Source organism: Triticum dicoccoides, chromosome 4A (genome assembly GCF_002162155.2).
Source record: "Triticum dicoccoides isolate Atlit2015 ecotype Zavitan chromosome 4A, WEW_v2.0, whole genome shotgun sequence".
Lineage (NCBI taxonomy): Eukaryota > Viridiplantae > Streptophyta > Magnoliopsida > Poales > Poaceae > Triticum > Triticum dicoccoides.
This window is the reverse complement of record NC_041386.1, coordinates 372,549,817-372,575,037: the sequence shown is the minus strand read 5'-3', so window position 1 is coordinate 372,575,037 and position 25,221 is coordinate 372,549,817.

Here is a 25,221-nt window from a genome sequence, read left to right as displayed (position 1 = left end):
GAGTGGACAGGTGCAAGATGTGCTAAACAGATTTGAAGAGGCCATGGAGAAGATAGATGGCATGGAGAAGACATTCGAAACAAAGCTCGATAACAAGTTTAATGAATTGCTCGCGCATCTTCCACCACCACCACTGGCTGCACCTAACGCTCCTCTACAACAACAACAACAACAATAACAACAACAACAACAACAACAGCAACGTCGCCTTCCAAATCAAGTGGGACAAGCACATTGCGTTCCCATTGACCCTATGCAAAATTTTGGTGCTGCTGTTGATGCTTCTGTAGCTCATGCTGCTACTACAGAGGTGGAGGACCATTACGAGGATGAGGTTGATCAAAATCAGAACTACGTGCAACCACCAGCACCACCACCACCAGGTCGTTCTCAGGTATATCATCGCAACGGTAGGGCTGCACCACCACCTGAGGTACGAGATCATGACCTTTTTCCTAAACTGAAGTTGAATAGTCCATCATTTGAGGGTAGATATGTTCCTGATATATATCTTACTTGGGATTTAGAAACTGAACAACGTTTTACATGTTTACAATATCCCGAGGAGAGACGTGTTCCTGCTGCTGTTTGTCCTTTCAATAGTTTTGCATGTGTTTGGTGGTCTGAACATTGTAGATTATATCCCATTCCAGCTACTTGGGCTGCTTTGAAAACTGCTATGCATACTCGTTGGGTTCCACCATATTATCAACGTGAATTACTTCAAAAAGTGCAGCATTTAAGACAAGGAAAAAATTCTATAGAAGAATATTATCAGGAATTACAAACTGGCATGATTAGATGTGGTATTGTTGAGGAGAATGAAGCTATGCTTGCACATTTTATGGGTGGATTAAATAGAGAGATTCAGACCATTCTAGAGTATAATGAGTATAATAATGTCACTCGTTTATTCCATCTTGCTTGTAAAGATGAACGTGAAGTGCATGAACTAACTTTTCTGCAGGTCGATCTTCATCATGGACACCACGTGCGTCCTCTACTTCCACTACACCAGCACCTCCATCAGGTGCCACCTCCAGCCATGATACAACAAAGCAGGCACAACCACCACTATCTGCCAAGAGCACACCTGTCGGGCCTGCGCAGAGCTCTTCTTCTTCCATGGCATCAACAGGGCACACAAGTGATATTGTTTGTCTTCATTGTAAGGGAAGAGGACATTTTGTGAGAGAATGCAAATCGCAGCGTGTGATGATTTCTACTGAGGATGGTGGGTATGAGTCTGCTAGTGACTATGATGAGGAGACTTTGGCTCTTATTACACATGAAGAACACGGTGGAGATGATTCTGATCATGAGACGCAATACATGGCTCCTGAAGATGGTGACATGTATGAATGTTTAGTTTCTCAACGTGTTTTGAGTGTGCAGGTTACACAAGCTGAGCAAAATCAGAGGCATAATTTGTTCCATACAAAGGGAGTTGTTGTAACGCCCCGAGACCGATGTGCCAGGTGTCGTCCAGTTATTCGATGTTGTTTCCTTGTCATTGCTTGTGTGTCATGCATTGCATATCATGTCATCATGTGCATTTCATTTTCATACGTGTTCGTCTCATGCATCCGAGCATTTTCCCCGTTGTCCGTTTTGCATTCCGGCGCTTCGTTCTCCTCCGGTGGTCATTTCTACCTTTCTTTCTTGTGTGGGGGTTAAGCATTTCTGGATTGGACCGAGACTTGCCAAGCGGCCCTGGTTTACCACCGGTAGACCGCCTGTTTCGTACCATTTGGACTTCGTTTGATACTCCAACGGTTAACCGAGGGACCGAGAAGGCCTCGTGTGTGTTGCAGCCCAACACCCTTCCATTTTGGCCCAAAACCCACCTAACTCTGCTCCATCATCTAGAGCGTTCGATCACGATCGCGTGGCCGAAAACCGCACCTCATTTGGACTCTCCTAGCTCCCTCTACCTATATATACACCTTCCCCTCCGAAATTTCGGATAAAACCCTAGATCCCTCTCTCTCCTCGCGCGCCGGACAAAAACATCGCCGGCGGACATGTCCGTTTCGACCTCCACCACCGTCGGCGCCAATCACGTCGCGCCACTTGTCCTCCGTCCCCGTCCTCGCGCCGCCGGCCCGCGGAGCCCATCACGGGCCCGCACGGGCCCAGTTCCCGCGCCGCCGCCTGGCCGCTCGTCGCCTCCTCGCGCGTCCGTGCGCCTCGCCGGAGTCCGGCCATCGCTGGAGTGGCCGCCACCGGAGCTTCGCCCCGCCGTCCCATCAGGGTCGTCGCAGAGTTCGTCGTGGGCTCCCCGACCTCGTCCGTCGCCGGATCCGGGGACCCCACGCCCGGATCCGTGCGTTCCCTGCCCTCGCCAGCCTCCTCCGCCCCTCCTTGCCGCTGCCCGCCGGCGAACGGCGCCGCCACCGCCCCCTGCCTCCCTCGATCCAGGCGGGATCGAGGAGGAGGACGCCCTTGCGCCTCGTGGGCCTGGGCAGACCAGCGGGGCAAGATCCGCGGCCTGCCCTCTCTCCTCGCCCGGCCTGCCGGCCTCTCTGCAAACGGGCCGAAGCCCATGGGTGAGCCGCCCCCAGCGCATGCTCCTGTTCTAGGATTCGGCCCGTGATGTTTTTTTTCAGCGCCTGGGATTTTCCTATTTATCCAGAGTTTGCCAGTTTTGCAGAATAGTCCCCCTAGTTCATGCATTTAATAACTCACTAACCGTGCATCGGATTAAAATGTTTTATATATGAAACTTGCTCAGAATTTTGTGTAGATTAATAATATGCAACTTTCATCCATGTTAAAAATGTTAAAAATGGTGTTTGCTTTAATTTGCTCCTATGCCATGCTAAAATGATTTAATTCATAACTAAATAACCATAACTCCGAATTTAATAAACTTTATATGTAATTGGGGTAGAATTTTGCCTAGTTTATCATGGTGGCCTTACTTTGCATGTTTAACAACCCTAAAATTGTGTTTAGGGCAGAACAGTACCAAATCTATAATATGCTCATGAGGAGTTTCCGGAATTGTTGTTCGTTGCTTCCGGCCTCATTTAACCTTGACTAGATAGCTAGTTTTACTTTGCTTCACCCTCTTGGCATGTTAATCAACATTTAATATTGTTGGGTACATAAACGAGATCGAACTAAATAACTTGAATGTGGTGTTTCGTCAATATGCAACGAAGTTGCATAATGAGCTCCACTTAATTTGTAGGATTGTTTGTGCACTTTGCCATGCCATGCATATTTAAACCGGACATGCATCATACTTGATTGTGCATCATGCCATGTTCTTGTGTTGGTTGTTTACTATGTTGTTTGCTTCTTTCCGGTGTTGCTTCTTCGGGTTAGTTCCGATAGCGTCGCGTTTGTGAGGATCCGTTCAGCGTCGTCCGTTTGTCTTCTCATGGACTCGTTCTTCTTCCTTGCGGGATCTCAGGCAAGATGATCATACCCTCGAAATCTCTACTATCTTTGCTATGCTAGTTTGCTCGCTCTTTTGCTATGCCATTGCTACGATGCCTACCACTTGCTTGCAAGCCTCCCAAATTGCCATGTCAAACCTCTAACCCATCATTGTCCTAGCAAACCGTTGATTGGCTATGTTACCGCTTTGCTCAGCCCCTCTTATAGTGTTGCTAGTTGCAGGTGAAGATTGGAGGCCGTTCCTTGTTGGAACATCTTTTATTTACTTGTTGGGATATCATTATATTGCCATGTTATCTTAATGCACCTATATACTTGGTAAAGGGTGGAAGGCTCGGCCTTATGCCTAGTGTTTTGTTCCACTCTTGCCGCCCTAGTTTCCGTCATATCGGTGTTATGTTCCCGGTTTTTGCATCCCTTAAGCGGTTGGGCTATAATGGGAACCCCTTGACAGTTCGCCTTAAGTAAAGCTCTTCCAGCAATGCCCAACGTTGGTTTTACCATTCGCCACCTAGCCTTTTTCTTTCCCTTGGGTCGGCCAGCCCAAGGGTCATCATTATTTTACCCCCCCCCCCCCGGGCAAGTGCTCCTCTGAGTGTTGGTCCAACTGAGCGATGTCCGAGGCTACCAGGGGCAACTCTGGGCTGGCTTACCCGATGTCTTGCTCATCTGAGTGTGCCCTGAGAAAGAGATATGTGCAGCTCCTATCGGGATTTGTCGGCACATTCGGGCGGTGTTGCTGGTCTTGTTTTACCCTGTCGAAATGTCTTGTTGTACCGAGATACCGAGTCTGATCGGAATGTCTCGGGAGGAGGTCTATTCCTTCGTTGACCGTGAGAGCTTGTGATGGGCTAAGTTGGGACACCCCTGCAGGGATTTGAACTTTGAAAAGACGTGCCCGCGGTTATGGGCAGATGGGAATTTGTTAATGTCCTGTTGTAGATAACTTGAACCTTAATTAATTAAAATGAATCAACTGAGTGTGTTACCGTGATGGCCTCTTCTCGGCGGAGTCCGGGAAGTGGACACGGTGTTGGAGTAATGTGTGCGCAGGTTGTTCCTCTAGTTTGTCGCTCGCACTTTGCCTCCTCTTCTCGCTCTCTTTTATGAATAAGATAGCCCCCATATATGCTAGTCGCTTGCTGCAGCTCCACATATATTTGCCTTACCCTTCCTATGAGCTTAAATAGTCTTGATCGCGAGGGTGCGAGATTGCTGAGTCCCCGTGGCTCACATATACTTCCAAAACTAGCTTGCAGGTGCCGATGAGTCCGTGCAGATGACGCAACCAAGCTCAGGGGGAGCTCAATGAAGATCTTGTCCTTTGTGTTGTTCCGTTTCCAGTTGATCAGTAGTGCAGCCCAGTTGGGGTCGATCGAGGACCGTGTCGCATTTGGGGTTCTTCTTTTATTTTGGTTCCGTAGTCGGACCTTGATTGTATCTGGATGATGTAATGCTTTATTCATGTAATTGTGTGAAGTGGCGATTGCAAGCCAACTATGTATCTCTTTCCCTTATGTATTACATGGGTTGTGTGAAAATTACCTCACTTGCGACATATGCCTTCAATGCGATTATGTCTCTAAGTCGTGCCTCGACACGTGGGAGCTATAGTCGCATCCAGGGTGTTACAAGTTGGTATCAGAGCCTTCCCCGACCTTAGGAGCCCCCATTGCTTGATCGTTTTTAGCGGCCGAGTTGTGTCTAGAAAAATGTTTTGAGTCATTTAGGGATTATATATCGGAGAGTTTAGGAATTCTTTTTACTCCCCAGTCCCTTCATTGCTCTGGTAAGGCTTCCTGACGTAGAGTTTTGACTCTTCTCTTCTCAAATTTCACTAAAAAAAATTTAGGATCACGCCGGTATCTTGGAATCGTTCCGATGGTTTTATGACGAGAACATTGTCTTGGTGCCTCCTGTCAGGGGTTTTGTGGAAGTGTCCCGGGGAGTTGAGCTCTGAGGTGTTGTCGTCATAATTTTATTGTTGCAGTTCTAGAATACCTGAGTTTAGTACGCCGACATCGAAAATCTCCTTTATGCAGTTCGTTGGTGAGATAACCTCGATGCCACCCAGTACTGGGGCGGGAGTTCGGGAGTATTGCCATAACTCGTATAATGGATGTTTTACGAAGGTTGAGGTAGATGATTTCTGATAGTTTCTTGGTTATGTGTTGAAGGATGGATACAGCTGGATGTAGTATTTGTTAGTTTGGGTGAGATATTATGCTTCCCCTGTATCCCCAACACCCGATTGCATAACCGAAAATTTCGGGAGTTTCATCGGTGGGAATTCAAGTAGCTCTTAGGATTTCTTTCCGACAGATGTATGATATGAAATTGGGGTTCGACGTCTAGTGGTCCGCCTATTCACGGTCGGTTTTACAGTGGTCTCGTTGTGTCTTAAAGAGTCCTTGGCTATGCCGACTCGGGGACGCTTCGTATGTCATGTGCACTGCCTTGTACATGATGGTGCTGTACGATCGAGCCCGTGTAGGCCCCACCACGAAAACTTCGGACGAAATCTTTATCATATGTTTGTTCCGGCTTATTCTGCAAGCCAATCCCTCTGTTTTTGTTTTGAGTTGTGGTATTCAAGTTGCTTCGAAGTCAAATGTTGATTCCATACCTTCCCCAAATGGTGTTCTCATATATCTATGTGAATAATAATCCTTCTCGATCATCGAGTTTCTCTTTTCAATTTCTTTTCAACCGGTGTGTCTCTCCTCAAGTGGATCCAATCATTTCAACATCTGCAAGATCAAGTATCAGCTCTCTCAACGGCATTCGTTTCATCCACCTCCAAGTTGTCTTTCTTTTTCCCACCCTCCCTCCCTTTTTGTTTCTTCGAGGACCCAGATTTCTTCATCGGGTATCCATTCAATTCATGTGAAGTCACTCCATTCTTTTTCGTCAATATTCTTACCCGGTGGTTCTCAAGGAGATGTTCTACTAGTTCGTCATTCTTCATTCTTTTCTTCTCCGGTGGAACCAATTCAAGCTTTCGGTGTTGATCATATCTTTTTCCTTGTTTCAAATATCTTCTCATGCTGGTCCACCTCATATTCATTCACTTCTCACCATTTAATTGTTCCGGAGTGCTCAAGATATCTCAGAAGATTCGTGTTTTCCACTCTGCATTCATTCAAGATCTTTCGAGGTTGTTATCTCATTCAAGCCATTTAATTCAACCGGTGTTTTCTCTCTTAAATCGTTCAACGGTGTTTCTTTTCAGTGGACCCTAACCCACAGGTCTTTCCCAGGATCTTACCTGACTCTTCTTATTTTTCCCGGAGCTATCCTCAAATCTTCTTTTCGAAGTTTGACGTAAGAATGATTTATCATCAGTCAAATGCCTTCCTCCAAGATCTGTCGAATTCTTTTCATCGTTGGCTCAACCTCTTCGTTTTGATTCTTCCGGAATGTCTAAATAATTCTTGGTGGTGTTTCTCGTCGTCATTCTCGGATTTTGAAGACGAAGAAGAGTTTCTCTCTCAATCTCGTTCCGTTCTCACAGAGATTCGTGGTTCTAATTCGAGGCCATCCTCTCATAATTGTTTGATTGTGAGAATTCTTTTTATCCATCCGAGCAATTCAGGAGCCTTTTCAGTTTGTTCATCCGGAGCACATCATTTTAGAAGATTTATTAATTCTCAGCTTTCAGTTATCATTCTCCAATTTTACCGGTGCTTCGTTCAAGTGATCTTTAATCGGCTCGTGATCTCTACGTTTTCATGTACCTAAATCCTCTCAAGCATCTTCGCGTATTTGCTAATTCTTCCCGGTGTTTCTTTATCTTTTCTTCGTTCATTTTAATATTTACGGTGGTTCGTTCAAGATTTCTCTTCCTTTTTTATCATATCAATTCATTCGTTGTTCCAAAATCCCACCAGCGGTTCCATCAAGTCCTTATCAAGTTTTTTTTTCGATATCTCTCTTAATCCTTTCTATGAGCATAAGTTGTATGCCAATTCCATTGGTTGTCATCAATTTGAATTGGTGAAGGATAAGCATAATGTAATTCTTATTCTTGTTTCATCGAGTGAATTTAATTCTTTATTCCAGAGGCTCATCAAATTCTTGATTTTCTTTTGTTCATCTTTTCTTTCCAGGAGTTCCAAGTTCTCTCAATTATTTCATCGCGAAGATCCATCAAATCAATGCAAGGATTCACCTTGTGTTTTCGACCTCTCTTTCCTTCCGTTTGATCATTTCTTTTGTTTACCGGAGTTCTTCATGGAGGCTCTACATGATGGTTCATCAAGGATTTAATTCCTTCTCCAAATTTTTCATCGAGATTCTCTTCTAAGAAGTTCTAGTTTTCTTCTTCTTGCTATCCGGGGTGCAATTCTTTCTTCCATATTATTGGAGGTGGTATTATGTCATTTTCATAATTTGAGTTCATGTTTTCATGATTCACATGTTGTCAAGAATGAGATATTTTAAATCCATCAATCTCGTCATTGGAGTTATCTTGTGTTATATTTCACCTAAAGCCATCCCTAAGGACTGTTGCCATCAATGGTGCTCATAAATGATCCAAGCTCTTCTTTATCCTCCCAGTGAAATAGTTTCTTGTCTCCTTGTTCTTATCAATCCAATTCTTCTTCCCATGAGTGGCATGTTGTCACCTCATAATTTGAGATGTATTCCATAAGACCATATCAACCTTATTATTTTCGTTGTTGGTTTTCCAACAACTCTGTTCGACTCTTCTCCTAAAGATGCTTTTCAAGCTCATTTGTGGTAGAAGATGTTGTTTTCTCCTCCCTTCTTTTTATTCCATTATTACTTTTGTTCCAGAGGCATTGTGATATTGCTCTATTCAACCCATCATTTTGTTTGTCAAGATCATATTCAATTCCTTCCAGTTTCAGTCAGAGTGCTGCACAAATTATATCATTTTTATTCCTTCTCTATCTTGTTTAACCGGAGTCTTGTGTCTATCTTTCCTCTTCTAACTGGACTCTCATCCAAGTGCTTTCATTTTGCCAAGCTCATATTCTTTATCTTCCATTTTCAACCGGAGTGTTGTCGTAATTGACCTTTATTGTTCCTTGTTCCTCTTTGCTAACGGAGTGTTTTAAACTTCGTTCATCTCCGTTGTATTATTTTCTTGTAATGGCTTAACCGTTGCAAGGTTCTGTGGTTTCACTCGTTTGTCAAATAAGAAACTTAGTTTTACCTCTTCTCTTTCTCTTTTGTTTTCCCTCGAGTTCCATTCTAGATCTCGGGACGAGATCCTCTCGTAGTGGTGGAGTGTTGTAACGCCCCGAGACCGATGTGCCAGGTGTCGTCCAGTTATTCGCTGTTGTTGCCTTGTCATTGCTTGTGTGTCATGCATTGCATATCATGTCATCATGTGCATTTCATTTGCATACGTGTTCGTCTCATGCATCCGAGCATTTTCCCCGTTGTCCGTTTTGCATTCCGGCGCTTCGTTCTCCTCCGGTGGTCATTTCTACCTTTCTTTCTTGTGTGGGGGTTAAGCATTTCTGGATTGGACCGAGACTTGCCAAGCGGCCTTGGTTTACCACCGGTAGACCGCCTGTCAAGTTTCGTACCATTTGGACTTCGTTTGATACTCCAACGGTTAACCGAGGGACCGAGAAGGCTTCGTGTGTGTTGCATCCCAACACCCTTCCATTTTGGCCCAAAACCCACCTAACTCTGCTCCATCATCTAGAGCATTCGATCACGATCGCGTGGCCGAAAACCGCACCTCATTTGGACTCTCCTAGCTCCCTCTACCTATATATACACCTTCCCCTCCGAAATTTCGGATAAAACCATAGATCCCTCTCTCTCCTCGCGCGCCGGACAAAAACATCGTCGGCGGACATGTCCGTTTCCACCTCCGCCGCAGTCCGCGCCAATCACGTCGCACCACTTGTCCTCCGTCGCCGTCCTCGCGCTGCCGGCCCGCGGAGCCCATCGCGGGCCCGCACGGGCCCAGTTCCCACGCCGCCGCCTGGCCGCTCGTCGCCTCCTCGCGTGTCCGCACGCCTCGCCGGAGTCCGGCCATCGCTGGAGTGGCCACCACCGGAGCTTCGCCCCGCCGCCTCGTTAGGGTCGTCGTCGAGTTCATCGTGGGCTCCCAGACCTCGTCCGTCACCGGATCCGGGGACCCCACGCCCGGATCCGCGCATTCCCTGCCCTCGTCGGCCTCCTCCGCCCCTCCTTGCCGCTGCCCGCCGGCGAACGGCGCCGCCGCCGCCCCCTGCCTCCCTCGATCTAGGCGGGATCGAGGAGGAGGACGCCCTCGCGCCTCGTGGGCCTGGGCAGACCAGCCGGGCCAGATCCGCGGCCTGCCCTCTCTCCTCGCCCGGCCTGCCGGCCTCTCTGCAAACGGGCCGAAGCCCATGGGTGAGCCGCCCCCAGCGCATGCTCCTGTTCTAGGATTCGGCCCGTGATGTTTTTTTTCAGCGCCTTGGATTTTCCTATTTATCCAGAGTTTGCCAGTTTTGCATAATAGTCCCCCTAGTTCATGCATTTAATAACTCACTAACCGTGCATCGGATTAAAATGTTTTATATATGAAACTTGCTCCGAATTTTGTGTAGATTAATAATATGCAACTTTCATCTATGTTAAAAATGTTGTTTGCTTTAATTTGCTCCTATGCCATGCTAAAATGATTTAATTCATAACTAAATAACCGTAACTCCGAATTTAATAAACTTTATATGTAATTGGGGTAGAATTTTGCCTAGTTTATCATGGTGGCCTTACTTTGCATGTTTAACAACCCTAAAATTGTGTTTAGGGAAGAACAGTACCAAATCTATAATATGCTCATGAGGAGTTTCCGGAATTGTTGTTCGTTGCTTCCGGCCTCATTTAACCTTGACTAGATAGCTAGTTTTACTTTGCTTCACCCTCTTGCCATGTTAATCAACATTTAATATTGTTGGGTACATAAACGAGATCGAACTAAATAACTTGAATGTGGTGTTTCGTCAATATGCAATGAAGTTGCATAATGAGCTCCACTTAATTTGTAGGATTGTTTGTGCACTTTTCCATGCCATGCATATTTAAACCGGACATGCATCATACTTGATTGTGCATCATGCCATGTTCTTGTGTTGGTTGTTTACTATGTTGTTTGCTTCTTTCCGGTGTTGCTTCTTCGGGTTGGTTCTGATAACGTCGCGTTTGTGAGGATCCGTTCAGCGTCGTCCATTTGTCTTATCATGGACTCGTTCTTCTTCCTTGCGGGATCTCAGGCAAGATGATCATACCCTCGAAATCACTACTATCTTTGCTATGCTAGTTTGCTCGCTCTTTTGCTATGCCATTGCTATGATGCCTACCACTTGCTTGCAAGCCTCCCAAATTGCCATGTCAAACCTCTAACCCACCATTGTCCTAGCAAACCGTTGATTGGCTATGTTACCGCTTTGCTCAGCCCCTCTTATAGTGTTGCTAGTTGCAGGTGAAGATTGGAGGCCGTTCCTTGTTGGAACATCTTTTATTTACTTATTGGGATATCATTATATTGCCATGTTATCTTAATGCACCTATATACTTGGTAAAGGGTGGAAGGCTCGGCCTTATGCCTAGTGTTTTGTTCCACTCTTGCCGCCCTAGTTTCTGTCATATCGGTGTTATGTTCCCGGATTTTGCGTCCCTTACGCGGTTGGGCTATAATGGGAACCCCTTGACAGTTCGCCTTAAGTAAAGCTCTTCCAACAATGCCCAACATTGGTTTTACCATTCGCCACCTAGCCTTTTTCTTTCCCTTGGGTCGGCCAGCCCAAGGGTCATCATTATTTTACCCCCCCCCCGGGCCAGTGCTCCTCTGAGTGTTGGTCCAACTGAGCGATGTCCGAGGCTACCAGGGGCAACTCTGGGCTGGTTTACCCGACGTCTTGCTCATCTGAGTGTGCCCTGAGAAAGAGATATGTGCAGCTCCTATCGGGATTTGTCGGCACATTCGGGCGGTGTTGCTGGTCTTGTTTTACCCTGTCGAAATGTCTTGTTGTACCGGGATACCGAGTCTGATCGGAATGTCTCGGGAGGAGGTCTATTCCTTCGTTGACCGTGAGAGCTTGTGATGGGCTAAGTTGGGGCACCCCTGCAGGGATTTGAACTTTCAAAAGCCGTGCCCGCGGTTATGGGCAAATGGGAATTTGTTAAAGTCCCGTAGATAACTTGAACCTTAATTAATTAAAATGAATCAACTGAGTGTGTTACCGTGATGGCCTCTTCTCGGCGGAGTCCGGGAAGTGGACACGGTGTTGGAGTAATGTTTGCGCAGGTTGTTCCTCTAGTTTCTCGCTCGCGCTTTGCCTCCTCTTCTCGCTCTCTTTTACGAATAAGATAGCCCCCATATATGCTAGTCGCTTGCTGCAGCTCCACATATATTTGCCTTACCCTTCCTATGAGCTTAAATAGTCTTGATCGCGAGGGTGCGAGATTGCTGAGTCCCCGTGGCTCACAGATACTTCCAAAACTAGCTTGCAGGTGCCGATGAGTCCGTGCAGATGACGCAACCAAGCTCAGGAGGAGCTCAATGAAGATCTTGTCCTTTGTGTTGTTCCGTTTCCAGTTGATCAGTAGTGCAGCCCAGTTGGGGTCGATCGAGGACCGTGTCGCATTTGGGGTTCTTCTTTTATTTTGGTTCCGTAGTTGGACCATGATTGTATCTGGATGATGTAATGCTTTATTCATGTAATTGTGTGAAGTGGCGATTGTAAGCCAACTATGTATCTCTTTCCCTTATGTATTACATGGGTTGTGTGAAGATTACCTCACTTGCGACATATGCCTTCAATGCGATTATGTCTCTAAGTCGTGCCTCGACACGTGGGAGCTATAGTCGCATCGAGGGTGTTACAGTGGTGAAGGAACCATCCGCAAAACGATGGAAAAACGGAGGTCACCAACCGGACGCTGTCTACACTTCTTCGAGTCTTGATCAAGAAGAACATCAAGGAGTGGGAAGAATGCTTGCCCATCACCGAGTACTCCTACAATCAAGAAAGACACTCTACTACCAGGAAGTCCCCCTTCGAGGTCGTCTACGTATTCAATCCATTATCCCCATTGGACATTCTACCGCTACCACTACAAGAGAGCATCAACATGGACGCGAGTTGATGTAGGGTGGAATCCTAGATGGCCGATATTTCACAAAAGGAGCGGATCCCAACGAGGAACATGAAGAACACGAGGGGAAACACGAGGGAAAACACGAGAGAAATACTCAAACCAACAAGATTCAGTCACACATATGCTAGATCCTCGAAACACAAAGAGATACACGATCCGAATCCAACAAAGGACGATAGAAGTGGTAACTAGTTCATCTCCGTGAGGAAGTCTTGAGGGGTGTTCCCATGAAGGGGTCTTGAATCCAAGGTGGATCTTCTCCAAAGAGGTAACGATCCCTCGCAAAGGAGTACATCCAGATGGATGAGCGAATCTCTATCTCACATATGAGCTAAGACAACGCTAACGCTAACTAGGAGGTGTGACAGGACTATTTATAGTTGTAGTACAAGTTGGGGACGAAGTGAAGGGGTACATGGGCCGGTGGCCCGTTATACTGTGCGCAGGGTTGGTCGGATGTCCGAGCGTCGGGACGGATGTCTGGGGCTTTGCGACGGGCCGGATGTCTGGGCTGGGAGGCCGGATGTCCGGGCTGGCTAGGGTCGCTTCCAGATGCATTCGGTGATGGAGGGCCAGATTTCCGGGGACACGGGCTGGATGTCCGGGCTTGGGCCGGATGTCCAGCCGCTGTAGTAGCTGGCTCTTCTTCCTTCACTTCTGCGCGCACTTGGCCTTGGTCCTTGGGCTCTCCATGGTCTCCTCGGGTGTACCTGAGTATGCACAAGGTCCGCGCATGTGGTATCATCCATGTCTTACATGCGGAAAGGGAAGATTCGAAAAGGAGCGAGTTCACCTTAGGTCCAATGGCGTATGCTCGAGGTCTCAACATGTGGGCACTTGGGGCTTGGGGAGTGGTCGTAGTGTACATCGGGATGATCGTAGGATGCTCCGCATCATCTCCCCACCCTTGGGAAAGATCCGACCTTGGATCAAAAACCTCATCACCATGGAAATGGTTGTCGTGGACGGACTTGTAGTTGGACAAAGAGGAAGACATGGCGCAATCCAAGAACTCCAAGGTGTCGCCGGAGTGGTATACATGTAAAAAGAGCAAACACAAACGACACTCGGAAATACAATGGTTAGCGCACGCAAAGTGTCCATCATGTAAGAATGAGTCTGTGCGGCAAGATTGTTCATGACAAAGCGCATGAAGCTTATCAAGATGATATAGAATGATATGCAAAGCGTTCATGGGAGCAAAAGCATTCATTGTGCACACAAATGTGTTGTGAATATGATCAATGCAACCATTGTGCAAAATGATGTCATAATGGGACGGTGTATCAAAAGCATGGACATGGTAATTGGTGCTCAGTGTGACTATGTGATCATGCAATTGATGGTAGGCAATATGATGATGATGTATGAATATGCCATCAAGGAAGATCACAACAAATTTGCTTAGGAAGTGCATAAGCTCATATATCATGGATGACATAGAAATACAAGATGCAACAAGACAAGCATAATTTGAGTCAATCCTTGCATGGGGTGAAAACTTGTGGTGAGTATGGTATGTCCATCGAGCATGACATGTGTGAGTACAATCAACAAATATGGACACGTGGGTGCAATGTGTCAAAGGAGTGTTGATGTACCAATGCTCGATGTCGTGGCATGAGTGGAGTACCGTAGGTGCATCCAATAAGTCCCAGCGCAACTCAACTTGAAGGTCCATAGGGTCCATCTCCAATGTCGGTCCTCCATCCAATATATGTATCATGTAGACAAGAAGAAGGAGACAACAATGAAAGTATGACCCATCCATTATGCGTATTTGATAATGGCCCAAAGGGAATGAGTTCACCTTTATGAGGATGTCGAAAATGTTGGTTTGGCGCATCATGTATGCCTTCATATGACCAAGGTGTTTCATGACGGTGCCACCTTGTTAATACTTCAAAATGAAAGAACATGAAAAACACTCGGAAAAACAAATGAGGTTAGCTAAAATGCAAAACCAGACATTCGTGTGGTGAAATACCCATCAAGTGCTTTCGTCATTCTTATCAGAAGAAAGGACAAGATATGACATTGTATGAAAGCATATGATGCGACTACAACCAAAGACATTAGGCTCAAGTAAACAAGCAAGCTTCACAAGTAATATGCCCAAGTCTCCAAGATAGATAAGCATAGCATGGGTGCACTCACTATAATGGCATATGAGAGGTGTAACTAATGGAGACAAGAGACAATGATCAAGACAAATCAAGTGAGAGGCATGAACATATATGTCATCAACCCAAGAAAGCGAGTTAGAATGGAACATGGGTGATGCAACAAAGCAAGATATTATAGTGATCAAGTCAAGCAAGCTAGTAATGCAAAGATGCAACATAATAGAAGGAATCATGGCAAGCATGTCATGTGTGCAAGTAGTGGTCATGAATAATGCACATGGCATATCACAAACATGAAAGCAAGATATGAGCAAAATATCATCAACGTATTGGAGAGAGGTCATATGTAAGTAGAAGTGGGACATAATGACTCTCCCAAAACAAGAAACATCAATAGCATGTGGCACATGGTAAACATGGAAATAGCAATAAGTATATCCACCAAGCATGCAAATGCACATAGTAGTAAAATGGTGGCTCATGGGTAAATGCACACAAGGGTAACAATTGCATGGCAAAGACATAGAAATAGGCATAACATGCAAGGTGAGAACGATATAATGGGCATAAGGTGAAAAATGGTAAATAGCCCAAAGTCGTGTGTGTCAGGACCCCGACTCAATGTCACATCGATCTAGCCTGTAACACCTCATATCACTTTGCGGCCTCACGCACGGTATTCCCACGGGTGTCGCCTTACCTTTGCCCGGGACCGTTTGCGCCTTTTGGCTCACGTATACGATGATGTCGCTAGCATCCATATGATAAGGAGCCCGGGCTGACATGACTAGTCGTAAACCCAGTGGCACAGACTTACAGGGACAGGCATCCATGACCCAGCATCGAACGTGTCGGTCATCAGCAAGTGGGTCCGGGCTGTAGCACTGGGCTAGCAGGACTCCGGTATACCGGGCTGTAGCGGGCTAACAGGGCTCCGGTACTCAATGCGTGACATTTCCCCGAAGGGACAGACACAGGAACGAAGAAGGACACATGCCGGCCAGCCTAAGTGTTCCGGAGCAGTAGCAAGCTACCATGGCTCAATGGAAACACTAGGAGACATTTCCCGGTAAGAGAGGCTACTAAATATAAACAACTAGATAGTCAGATCCCACACATACCAAGCATTTCAATCATACACACAATATGCTCGATATGTGCAAATACAACAAGGCATCACAACATGACTCTACGACACAAGTACTTTATTTAAAGGCTTAGAGAGCCATACATAACATACATACAAGTACGGGTCACACGACCCACATTCAAGTCATACAGTCATACAAACCAGCAGCGGAAGTAACTTGTCTGAGTACAGACAACTAGTAAAATAAAAGAGGCTTGGAAAGCCTAGCTATAGTACGTGGACCTTCACAAGCTCAGGATTACCACTTGGGCCTTAGTCTACTCGTCGACATCAACGTCTACAAAGAACCCATCAGAAGGGGTTGCAGCGCCTTCTGTAAAATGTAAATTATAGCAACATGAGTACAAAGGTACCCAGCAAGACTTACGTCAGATCCTACATACATGCACATTATCAAGAAGGGTTGGTGGAGTTATTGCAGCAAGCTAGCTTTGACTCTTGGCTAAACTATCCTACGAGACTCCAAATTGAAATGTTTTTGCGCACACGAGTCCACTACTCACCACTTCAATACACCACCGAGGATCCACCTCCGTCATCCTACGGAAGAGCCATCCTCGGCACTCACGCTTATCTTGAGATTTTTAGTAGTATCCATTCACTTGTCTATGAACTGTATAAGCAACCAAGTAGTCCTTTACTGCGGACACGGCTATTCGAATAGATCATGTTAACCCTGCAGGGGTGTACTTATTCATACATGTTTCCACCACTTAGCGTCTGCACACGACATGTGCTCGGCAGACTTCAAGCGAAAGCCGACATGGGTGTAGACCACGACCTACCTAAACACCTAAGTCTCTAGTCCAGGTTTATCGCCTATCCAGGTTCCATCCGCAGGGAGTCCGGCCGAGGTTTCCCATACGGCCCCGAACGATGTGTACAGGGTTCCCGAGATACCTAACGGGTATTCGATACACCGTGCCACGTACCTACCGCATCACAGCCCACCCTGCGGGTCAGCGCTGTCCATGGCCTCCAGTAAGCTACAAACACCAGAAACTACTTGCAACTCCTGGACAGAGGACTAGGGTGAATAAGAAGTCGAGCGGGGTCATATTTCAGGGCCCAATGCATGGTAGTAGCTGAATCTTAAATCACGCATACAGATCTCAGTTCTTAAGGTCGGCTTCAATGAAACAACCCACCATGTACTCCTACATGGCCTCTCATCGATACCTTTACCAAATCGTGTTCACCACATCACTCTCATTACCGACATGATCATTTCACTCTAGCCCATCACCCAGATGAACCAGACCTGACACGACTCTAAGCATAGCAGGCATAGCAAGGTAGGAACAACACATACATATGGCTCAATCAATTCCTACACATGCTAGTGGGTTTCATCTAATTACTGTGGCAATGACAGGTCATGCAGAGGAAATGGGTTCAACTACCGTAGCACACAACAGTTTGAAACGCGTTGTCTTAATGCAGTAAAAGAGAGCAAGAGCGAGAACATGGGATTGTATCGATATGATCAAATGGTTGGTTGCTTGCCTGATGGATCGATGCACGGATACGGTTCTTCGCTAGGGTAAACACGGTACTCCTCGGAGGCAGAACCTGCCGCAAAGAACACCGATACACAACTATCACCAAACAATGTGCGACAATATGATGCATGCATGAAACATGGCAATATGAGTGTGTTGGGCTAATGCAACTAAAACCAGATGGGTTTGAATCAATTTGAACCAAAGATTCAAATTTCAAACTCATAAATGGCCCTTTAAAGTGTTTTATCTTGTTCTGCACTAAACCTCAAGTTAGTTTGTTTAAACATGCATGAAACTAGTACAGATGGATAGATTGGATTTTTCTAATCATTTTTCATATATAATTTGTTTGATTTGGAGCTACGGTTGAATTTATATGAATTTTTGAAGTTTGCAACAATTTCTGGAATTTATAAATCATTTTGGATTTATTTTAATTTTAGAAAAGGTTTACTGCGTCAGCATGAGGTCATGCTGACCTCAGCAAGTCAACAGACCCGGTCCAGGTCAAACTTGACGCGTGGGTCCAGGGTGTCAGTGGATAATTAACTAATTTAATTTAGTTTAAACTAATCTGGATAATTAGCAGAAGGGGCCCCACCTGTCATTGACTCAACAGAGTCAACCAGGGCCCACCCGTGGTCAAAGTCAAAATGGCTGCACCGGCGTTTAGCCACCGGCGAGCCCGACGCGGCGGCGGAAGTGGTTTTGGCCGTTCCGGCCACCAAATGGGTCGCGGAGGGCATTGGGGTGGAGCTGAGGACGAACTGCAGCTCTTGGTGGAGTCAGTTGGGGTCGGGGTGGCCGGAGTTGGTGCCGGCGACGACCTAGGCGGTCACCGGAGTTCGGGTGAAGGCGAACTCGGGGCTAGGATGTGCGGTGAGGTGCGGGAAGTGCACGGTTGGACTCAACGCAACGTGGTGAGTGCGTTGGACACCGTGAGGTGGCCGGAGGATGGCCGGGAGCACGTCGGCGACGAGATCCGTGGCGGTGCGTGCGGGTGATCTTCGTGTGGTGGCTACACGGCTCGGGGGCGAGAGAGGAAGGGTAGGAGGGGTAGCTAGGCTCACAGAGCACCCGTAGAGGCCACCGGCGGGGTCGGGGACGAGCTGATGCGGCGACGGCGTTGAAAGGGATCTCCGGCGACGGCGAACTCGGGTGAGGTCGGTGCGGTGGACTCGGGCCTCACGAGCATGCGGGGCTCGGTTAGCTCGACGAAGTGGACGGCGGCGGAGCTCCTGGACACCACGAGACGGAGCACGGGCGGCGGGGAGCGCGGCTACGACGATGGAGCGGCGGCGGTGGCGTCGGCCATGGCTGGGGAGCGCGAGGGGGAGGAGCTGGAGAGAAGAGGGGGCGTCTGGGGGTTTCGGGGGAGAGAGAGGGGTCGATCCACGTCGTTAGCCGGGTGAGTGGAGCAGCGAGGCGGCGAGCAGGTGCGTGGCACCCATGCGGTGCTCGCCGTCGAGCACCTTGCCTGCCTGCCTGGCCGGCAAGCAGCTCGCTGGCGCGGCGCTAGGCTGGGCCGGCAGGTGGGCCGGGTTGCAGGCGCCAGGTAAGTCCTTCCTTTCTGTTTTTTCCTTTTTCTATTTTTCTGCAACTTTGTTGAATTATTAAAAATACCTAGGCAACTCCTAAAATCACCAAACTGCTCCTGGTCCAAAATTGGAATATTTCCAACATGAAACATTTCAGTTTAGGAATATTTGAGCATTTGAAATATTTTATATAATTTTAAATGCCCAAATTCAAATACTTATCATTTAACTCAAAGACCCTAAGATGACCTAGAAAATTGTGCAACACTTTTGGCAGAGGTTCTGAACCAAGACAAAAATGATGGACATTTTAGAAGGGCATTTCAGGTTCATTGAAAAAGTTTTTAGTAAACCCTAGTTGGTTTCAGAGGGGGCTGGGGGTTCTGACATCCCCATTTCAAGTTTCTGATGAAAAGATAGACATGATGCAACACTCTAATGCATGAACTAGCTAGGGTGTGACAGTGTGAGAGCCAAGTAAAAGGAATGCGCAAAGTCGTTGCGCGAAGAGGACGTTGGTAAGAATAGTCCACGGGATCCCAAATCGTCGTTGATCTCAAGAGCTCGTTTCGTCAACTCTTGGGATTGAGAGGTTGACGAGTATATGTGAGTACCTACAAAAAACAAAGACAAAAGGGAAAATTGTGTGTTCGTGGTATATGTACACATCATCCATCAAGATGCATACATGCTTGTGTTATGATGTCGGGTGGAAACCTATATGGCAGATCTTTCATTAAAGGAGCGGATCCCATGATGAACACGAAGAACTCAAGGGGAAAACACGAAGGGAAACACAAGATAAAACACTCAAACCAACAAGATATGGTCACACATATGCTAGATCCAACTACACATAGAGATCACACGGTCCAAATCCAACAAGGGACGATATATAGGGTAACCGGTTCTTCTCCACATGTAGGTCTTGAGGTCTTCCTGTTAGGGTCCTTGAATCGAAGTGGATCTTCTCCAAAGAGGTGTCGGTCCCTCGCGGTGGAGTAGATCCAGATGGATGAGCGAGGCTCTATCTCACAAATGAGCTATCACAATGCTAACCCTCGAAAGAGGGAGGAGGATGAGTATATATAGTCTAGGGGGCGAAGGGGTACATGGGCCTCGGCCCTACACCGTGCGCAGATAGGGAAGGCTGGATGTCCGGGCTTTCGTGAGGGGCCGGATGTCCGGGATGGGGTGGCCAGATGTCCGGGCTATCGGGGGCGGCCTTGACGCATTCGGGACGGAGGACACCGGATTTCTGGGCTTGGCCGGATGTCTGGGCTGAGGCCGAATATCCAGGACTTGTAGGTACATGGAAGCTATCATTGTAGACGCTCCAGGGGCCAGATGTCCGGGTCCTAGAAGCTACTCTTGACTCCTTTCGTTGGTTCTCTTCATCCGTGAACTTGGGTACTTGACCGTCTTCATGTGCATCTTTGGGAGGGTCCTCTTGGTACCTAATCATGCACAACATTTCGGACTTAGGTAGTAGCCATGTCTCGAGTGGATCATATGTGATATCACTAAGGAAGAAAGTCACCTCGGCCTCGAGACCTCTAGTTCTAGCTCGTGTCATAGGTCCTCTTGGAACTTGGTGAGATGATGGTAGGTCCATGGGGATGACCATAGGATGCTCCGCATCATCTCCCCTCCCTTGGGAAAGATCCGACCTCGGATCGAAATCTTCATCACCATGGTAGGGAGAGAGATCTTTGACGTTGAAGATGTTGCTCACGGAGTACTTGTCTCGTGGAATGTCAATCTTGCAGGCGTTGTTGTTGTAGCGTTCAAGCACCTTGAAGGGTCCATCCGCTCGTGGTAGAAGTTTGTACTTGCATTTGTTGGGGAAGCAGTCCTTGCGAAGGTATAGCCACACAAGATCTCCAATGTTGAATACCATGGGGTTCTTATTGAGGTTGACCTTGGTCGCAAGTCATTGTACTTGGCGCTCAATAGTGTGCCGTGTATCTATCGGTGTTCTGGGAATAGTGGTCCCAAGACTTGCCTGCCTGCGGCCCACGGTGTGGCTGAGCTAGCAGGTCTGTACGGCCCATCTTCATTAACGAGGTATTCAAGACCCTCGTGAGGGGCCAAGCCTCGTGAGGTGGACGACGCAAGACCTCCTAAGGAGCAGCCTCACCAGGCAGCCTTGAGAGGGGCGGAGAGATCATGGAAAGGCAAACCTCGCGGGGTCCTCGTGATGTGAGCCATGACAATCGAGACCAGGAGGGCACCAGGTGGGCGCCAACGTGCACAGTGTCCTTGCTTACTCTTTGGTGCTACGGAGGCATTAAGCAAAGGTTTCCATATCAGTGCAATGAGACAAAGACCAGCAGGACGGCAAGACGGAGGTAACCATAAAGCCCAAGACGGTGTCACCACGAGAGCCTTTTGCAGGCGAAGACTAGTTTTGTCAGGATAAGCTGTACTAGGTGTCCCATTTCAAATTGACTGTTGTGGGCTCCCTTCCCAGTCAATATTTGGGGAGAGGACTAGGGCCTATATAAGTAGAACTAGCCACCACAGTAGGGGGCACGAAAAGAGAGCACAAGAACACCTCAACCTCGGGAGGCTGTTCTTCCCCTTGTACTGTTCATCATCAGCCTAAGAGGCAATCCACCACCACCACACTGGAGTAGGGTATTACACCACAACGGTGGCCCAAACCAGTATAAATCTTGTGTATTTGTGTTGCAAGTTTGTCGAGTTCGTCCGCGAGATCTTAGAGAGCTAGGGCGTGGATCGATAGGGAGAAAACCTTCGCGCGCACCCAAGTGTTTGAACCTCAAGGGTTTTGTGGGAACCCGTGATCCGACATTGGGCGTGCCAGGTAGGGGTGCGCCGGAGTCTCTTCCCTGCCAATCGATCCCCCGACGCTCTGCGGCCCTGATGTCCGGCGACCCAAGGACTGACTCCAACCGCTGGGCAGCCTGGCCAGCCCGGGCGGCGCCACCTGCCCATGAAGACCTCAAGACCGTGCTCCAGGCAGCGCGAGCGCCGCCTAACGCTATGGGGCACGGGCGGCGCAACCAGGCATCATCCACCTTCACACCACGAGAAGCGTGAGCCGCTGCAAGGGCTGCAAGCCACGCCACAGCAACGGCACCACACACCCGGTGGGAGCAGGCGAACATGCGGGCCGCGCTCACGGTGGCGTGGGAGTTGCTGCGGTGCCGGCTGATGGAGAGCGGCCGCGACACACTGCTGGAATGTGTTGCTGAGCTGCTCGATGCGGTGGCATCAGGAGCGCCGCCTTTTTGCTATCTGCTTCCTTCCGGGGCCGCTACTGGACCTCACGACGGGCCTGGCCGCAACCATGCGTCCTCGGGTGTGCCTGGGGGCTTCATCGACACCACGACGGGCGGCGGCACCAGGGGCCCAGTTGCCCCCATGCCGCCTCCGATGAGCATGGGCACGAGCGTTTCCCCCCGTGGCCCCAGCGAGGCATCGCACTATCATCCTCAGGAAGCCGCGCTGGGCCGGGCGCCGTGGAGCGTGGGGCACTATGGCGAGGTGTTTGGGGTGACAGCCCTGGAAGCCTATGTGCCCCGCATGATGGACCAGGGGTACACGCTGGAGGACGACCCCGGATCATTCCTCGGGTCAGGATGGGAGGAGGAGGCGTTAGGAGCTGAAGCCTTCCAGGAGCCGCCAGAGGGCCCCGCCAGCTGTGCCGTCGACGACAGATACAGGGTACCATTAATCCCTCAGGGGCAAGCTTATGCTAACCATGATTCACAGATGAACCAGGTCATGGCGCCAGACGATGGTTCCGGCAAGGCAATGCCCTCCCCGATAGGAGAGACCCGCTGGGGGCTGCGTGGATGGGGCCAGGAGCAAGGCCCCTCCCCATGTCGCACGGAGCAAGGAAATGCCCGGAGGTAGTCCCTCTGCCGGGGTGGCGACGGCGACCTTTCCCCGGCAGAGGACCCGTGGTCGCCGAGGGCGCCGCTGGCGTCCCCTCCGCCCTCGTTGGCCCATCCTGGTTTCTGGTCGTCCCAACGGTGGTAGGGGGTGGCGCAAGGGGGGGGGGGGGCTCGTCAGCCGATACGAAGTAAGGCTCACGCCTGTGAAGATCGCTGCCTGTAACACTCCCACGTAATAATGAGTGGGTCTGTACACGTCCTGGAACCTCAGGAGAGAGGCCCTCGGGCCTCGGGGGCCCCCTCCCAAGCCCAGTGGCAGCACTTAGCTTCGCGCTGGTGAGAAGACGTCAAAGACTAGACTAGGCGCCGGACGCAGCCATTTGCTTTGGATCTCTTTTCCGTAACCCTGCCTTCTGGATTTGGATTTAAGTTGAAGTTGAATTTTATTTGATGCGGGCGGGGGATGCCTTTTATCGTTCGAGCTATTTCTCGCAGTCTTGTTCTTGCCTTATTTCGGAGTTTGTTCCAGTCGCTCCGCCCACGTGAGCCGGGTTGGGCATGAAGCACACGACCCACGCACGCGCCAAGCCGTGGCTGGCACTTGCTTATCACGAGGCCCCCTCGGGCGTGTCGACGAACTCATCAGGAGCTCCTCAAAAACCCACAATATCCCGGGCCGGTTTTGGGTTCATCCAAGCTAAGGTAAACCACAACAACAACCTTGCCCCGGCATGCGTAAGCTCATGAGGACGCATACACAATTTAGCACGGAAGGATAAAAGTTGCGATTGCTTACATGAGGGGCTCCCCCTCTCAAAATGCTCTTACAATCTTCCAGGGCCACGCCCAAGTTTTTATAGGATAAACGACAGGGGAACGAGGAATTAGCCGGATATGTCGCTCGTCGCGTCTCCCATATCATCTTCTGATGCACCGCTGGCATTGCCGCCGCCATCATTGGCGTCACCTCCACCTTCACCGGCACCGGCGTCGCCATCGTCCACCACGACGCCTTCGTCTGCCACGACCACTACCCCGTCATCATCAGAAGTGAAGGCCCTGACCAGCGCATCCACATTGCCCTCAACCCACCGCGCCAGATTGCCCCGGATGACTTCCTGTATGGGAGCAATGGCGACATCAAAATCGAAGTTGGAGTCGATGTTCCTAAGGTGGCTGAAGACGCGGGAGAAAGCACGCCCTAGCAGACTGCGACTCCTCTCCTCAACAAGATGGTGAGCCCTCTCAAAACGGTTCTGCAGGCGTGTCACCACATCCCCAAAGAAGCGGAGGTGGATGGTGTAGTCATTTGCATGGGGATGAGGAGCATTCTCATCGCAGATATGGCCCAGGGCAGTGTTGGCCCTGTTCCTGAGGTCCTCAAGCATGGGGGCGTGCACACGCTCCAACGTCCGCTGCTCAAGCACTTCGTCCCTATTCTGCCATGCGACGGAATCGGCGTCGGCGACCCGCTGCTGAAGAGAGAGCACCTCGGCGCGGGATGAAACCAGCTCAGCCTGCGCCGAGGCTAGGGCTGATGCGGTGACCTCCTCGCGCTGCTCCACCTCGACCAGCCGGGACTTGAGGGCAGTAGTCCTACCAGCGGCCCAGCTTCCACGAGCTTCAGCTTTAGGTTGTGCCTGCTCTCAAGATCCGTGCGAGCCTCGGCCACATGGCGGTCGACCTCCTCCTGGGCCCTGACCTCGTGCGCGCCGATGTCATCCTCCGCGTGCGCAACCTGGCGATCCCTCGTCTCCAGCCTTTCGAGTTCAAGGCTGCGCTCAACGGCTTCCAGCGCCAGCGCCTCCTCGTGCTTCTGAATCTCTTCCTCCTCGGCGGGCGACCCCCTCAACGACTCAAGAGGAGCCCGCGCGCCTCCACCTGCTGATCCAAGATAGCGCTCCAGGCTCGGAGCTCCCACGCACGTTTCTCCACGGCCTCGCAACGGTGGTCAGCTTCCTGAGCCTCCTCCAGGGCTCGGGAGCAGGCCTCATGGGAGGCCACAAGGGATGCCTCGGCCTTCCTGTTGTCCAGCTCGCGCTGGTGGCGCCCGAGGTTGATGGCCACCTTTAGATTTTGCCACTCCTCCGCCAGCTGAAGACCCTCGGCCTCGAGGCACACGTCAACACTCGCGAGTTCTTCACCAAGTCGCGTCATCACGCCCATCGCCTCATGGAAGAGCTCATGACGAACGACCCTCCGCCCGCGCTCGAACTCCAACGCACGGCCCACCTCGTCCTCTGCCATGGGGGCTGCAGGCGGGACGTGGAGCAGTGCACCCTCTATCAGCAGTGGGCTGTGGGCTGGTGCCGCTCCAGGCGCCATCCCGACCTCACGAGGGGCTCCGGCCAGTCGGGGCCCGCTACTTGAGGAGGAGTTGAAGACCAAAGCCAACTAACTGCTGTCCATGACCAGAGCAGGAGTCCGGGAACGCCCGCCAAGCTCCAAGTCAGGCCGGGGAGGAAGGTCGACGGAGCCGCAGATTCAAAATGCCATGAAGGCGAGCCCACCACC